Genomic DNA, 4,442 nt, shown 5'->3' with positions numbered 1-4,442 from the left:
AATGGAATAGTAGTAATTTTGAGTATGTCACTCTTACTATTTGTATTTCCTTCAGCCATCTTAAGTCAACAAATGCTTAACAAAGCACAAACAAGAAGAGGATATGATGAAGATCCAATCAAACTGAAAATCCAATTAACATGGTAAAATTGCTATAATCCGATAATGAAGAACTGATTTGGACTGAAGTAATGTCAATTTTAAAGCTTGGGAAGTCATTAAAGCAATGATATGCTAAGAAAAAAAAGGAGTTAACTCGAGTGACATAACTTTCCTCCGAATTTTAACTCTAGAAAGACCTTTATGAATTCAGAAATAATTTGAAATTGATTTCAAACTGAAACCTCAATCATGGGAAGCTCATGCTTGCCGAAAATAGCCATAATTAAAATTTGAATTAAATAATCCACTTAATCAAATTTGAACAACCTTCTCATCCAACCAACCACTTTCAAATAAAGATAAATCTTTATCCACCAAATCAGCCACTAAATCTACTCTAAAGAAATTAAAAAAAAAAAAAAGTGCCTTAAGTGGAGTAGATCATCACTCATTCAATTCCAATTCAAATCACTTTAGAGTCTACAAAAACTCAAGAACTCATGGTTGAATCTTAAAACAAACTTGGCTTAATTCTCCTTTATGATATGTGTTATTTTTATTACTTAAAAGTGTTGGAAGATAGGGCCCAAGCCCACATGACCAAGGAAGGCCGACAGATCCAAGTGTGGTCCAAGCCCATAAGACCAAGGAAGACACACACATCCAAGAGATGTAGAAGATGGGCTCAAGGCTCATAGACCAAGGAGAAGGCCGATAGGCCCACATACAATTATGGCAAGATGGTAAATAAATGGTCATCCCATAGAGATAGCATTGATGTAATTAGGTTAAAGTTTTAAGGTTAAAAGCATAAACCCTAAACCCTAAGTTCATGGGTATTATTGTAATACAGTAGTTTTATTAATCTATAAATAGAGCTTCAGAGGGAGGGTTAGGAAATCAAATCCACCTTTTTTTCAACATGGTATCAGAGCTTTGATTATTGTTTTTTTTTTCTTTGCTTTGTTAAGTCTAGTTTTGCTTCGTTAAGCCTGAGTTTTCTGCCATCCTACTATTTGGTCTTCCCGCTGTTGACTAAAACAACCATACAGGTTTCATAGGGGTGCATTTTTTTTTTTTTTTTTGCGGACGTTGAGATGGCTTCGATGTTTTTGATGAATTCTGTGAGATTTTCCTACGTAAAGATATCTGCAATTTGCCCAATTTCGCTTCTGGAACGCGTTTCCGCACTGTTGGCATCTCTCATATTTTTGGAATGAAGCTGTTGGCTCATCTCCTTAACTAGCTTGAATATTTTCTGCTAGTTCATCACCAACTATGCTCTCTGGTTGTTGCCTTTGCCAAAGAAGAAGAAAACAACTGCGATTAAATTTTATCATCGGCCCGCGCTTGTTCCAGTCGACTCTGTTCGAAAAGCTCGTTGCTGCTTCCGGAAGTGTCTGCCGCTTTGCTGGAAACAACAGAATTCAAAAATTTCTTGTTTTGAAAGTTTTAGTTTCCGTATTAAAGATCTCTTTGTTGGCTCACGGTAATCGGTTGGCTCTCGTCTCTATCAGCTGGTTTATTCCGGAAAGATTACGTTGCCGGGTTGGCTTTCTTCCCTGTTCAGAAAGTTCCTGCTGATTCTCTGGGAGATATATTCTGTTGTTGTTAGAAAGTCTCTGCTTAGTTGTTCCGCTCTGTTCTGAAGTCGGGATCATCGCGGCGAAGAAGATGACCCAATCTTGCCAGATTTAATGTTTCCTAAGTTAGGAAACATATTAAATCCGGGTCGACCTCCTGGTCCAACCCGGAAAGGGCCGAGTTAATGCAATGTTGGTTCTGCCATCCGAGACTAGGCCTTGCCGGGTCAACCCAACAACCCAGCAACTCGAGGGCACTTACTAGTTTTTTTCATGACCGATTCAACCCGTTTCGGGTCAACTCATTGAGTCAACTCAGATATGGCTCACTTATTTTTTTGCCTCAGTATACATGTCCAAGTTTATACATATTTTGTCGTGACTCGATATTTTTTCTTTGGCTGGATTATTATTTTAAATTATTGAGAGATTATTCCTTGGTCAACATATTATTTTCATAAATACTTGCATTAGATTATTTAATGGGTCAATTTTACAAGGATTTGTTTGTTTCGTGTTATATGGGCTCAAGCCCATTTCAGCTGCTACTATTATGTCTCTTTGGATGAGATATTATTATTGAAGAAGAAGTGGCCTCATACCATTATTTATTTGTCCCTGTCAAAAATATTAAATGTTAACGGTTGGGATTGCATGACGGAGGAACTTAATACCCCATAAAAAATAATCGAATGTCAACGGTTGGGATTCCATGACAGAGGAACTTAATACCTTGTCAAAAATATCAAATATCAACGGTTGGAATTCCATGATGGAGGAGCTTAATACCCCATAAAAAATATCGAATGTCAACAGTTGGGATGCCATGATGGATGAACTTATTATTACATTTATGTTATACCCCCCTAAATTGGCCAGTTGGGCCTCATGGAAGAGAGCACCAGTGTGAAGGGGAGTGTTGGAATATGAGAGGACTGCTATTTTGTACAAAAGAGTATATGCATCATTTCTAGCAAGCTAGGAGTTCATGATGTTCTCTCACCCCCAACTTGAGGGGGAGTGTTGGAAGATAGGTCACAAGCCCACACGACCAAGGAATGCCCACAGATCCAAGTGTGGTCCAAGCTCATAAGAACAAGGAAGACTCACATATCCAAGAGATGTAGAAGATGGGCTCAAGGCCCTTAGACTAAGAAGAAGGCCCATAGGCTCATATACAATGATGGCAGGATGGTAAATAAAGGGTTATCTCATAGAGATGTCAATGATATAATTAAGTTAAAGTTTCAAGTTAAAACCCTAAACCCTAAGTTCAGGGCTATTATTGTAATATCATATTTTTATTAATCTACAAATAGAGCTTCAGGGGGAGAGTTAGGAAATCTAGTCTATAACCTCTTCTTCCTCTGGTTTACTCCCAATGGGTATCTTTCTCTTTTTCTCCATGAGCTAAATCCATGGAGTCTTGAAAATCAACAAAAAATATACATTTCCCTTACTCATTTCAAGAAATCATTTAGGTAATGAAATTGTTCATAAGTCTTAAAGGGTTGGAGAAGAAATTAGCAACTTCCAAACTTCATAAATCACCAAAACTATTGCTCTTTGAACTTAGCAAAATCCCACAAACAATTTCTTCATGTTTGGAGAATCCGAGTACCATAAACCATAAAGCAACTCGATTTAATAAAAAAAAAATCAAGTAAAATTACTGGTCTTGAATAATGAAAGATAAAGCTAAGTGTTATGCAAGTCTCATATTATTCTTCCATCATATAAACATCAACTTCATAGTCAATAGATCATGACAGATCTTCTAGGCAACCGATCTTGATCAAACTTGCAATATTTGTCAAGGTCACAATATCCTCTACACACCAAGTATTAGCTGTCACAACTTCTTATATGAAAGCCATTTGTTTCTTGACGTAATATTGAGATTAAATGCTCGGTACATAGCATAACTGTATGAAAAAATAACCAGAAATTACTTATCTTTCAATGGTTGAATCTCTTCCTTCTAGAGCAACTTGCATGAGACCTTCAAAAGTACTTAAGCATCACTTCAACATGGGAATCCTAAATCCTAAGTTCTAATACCATGTAGAATTTAGGACTCCATTATATCGATCTTGAACCAAGGAAGGAGAGAAAAAGAAGGAGAAGAAAAAGAGAAGAAGAAAGAAAGAAGAGAGAGTTTAGAGCTTGGCTACCAAGAGAAGGGAGAGGAGAGCTTGGACGAGTTTGAGAGGAGAGGAGAGAACTTAATGCTCTACCTCTTAGCCAGGGGCCTCTATTTATATATTTTTTAGTGTATGTTACAATGACTACAATGCCCTAAGGGCTAAAATCTTTACAAGAAAAGAGACCTCTATTTATGAGAAGTCTTCTTATTTACCAAGATGCCACCTCTTGGACGTGTGGGCTTTCTTCCTTGGACATGTGGGTTTGAGCCCATCTTCTAACAGAGTTTTTTATTGCAATGGTAGATAAAATTTTAAAGACCTATAGAGACTTGATCGAAGCCTGCAAGTTGAAGATTTACATGGCATTTGACTATTTCTTTGGTGTTCGAATACCAGGTGCTCATTGTTGGTTTTTCCTAGTCTTGGGCATTTGACTAGAGTAGATTGAAACGTTGAGGCCATGCCTGCAGTTGTGAGCATTTTAATGGTGAATTAAATCCGCAACTCTCAATGTTTTGAAATTCAAATCTAGGTAACTAGCATTCAAATTCTTGTCATGATGGGCATTTGGATGCCATAATATTTTTTCAACTATTTGTTTCGCACAATT

Source organism: Aristolochia californica, unplaced genomic scaffold (assembly GCF_029961685.1).
Source record: "Aristolochia californica isolate CCGP_79_NKW_82.1479 unplaced genomic scaffold, dmAriCali1.0.hap1 SCAF_6, whole genome shotgun sequence".
Taxonomy (NCBI): Eukaryota; Viridiplantae; Streptophyta; class Magnoliopsida; order Piperales; family Aristolochiaceae; genus Aristolochia; species Aristolochia californica.
The sequence above is the reverse complement of the archived record's forward strand: the minus strand, read 5'-3'. Positions refer to the sequence as shown.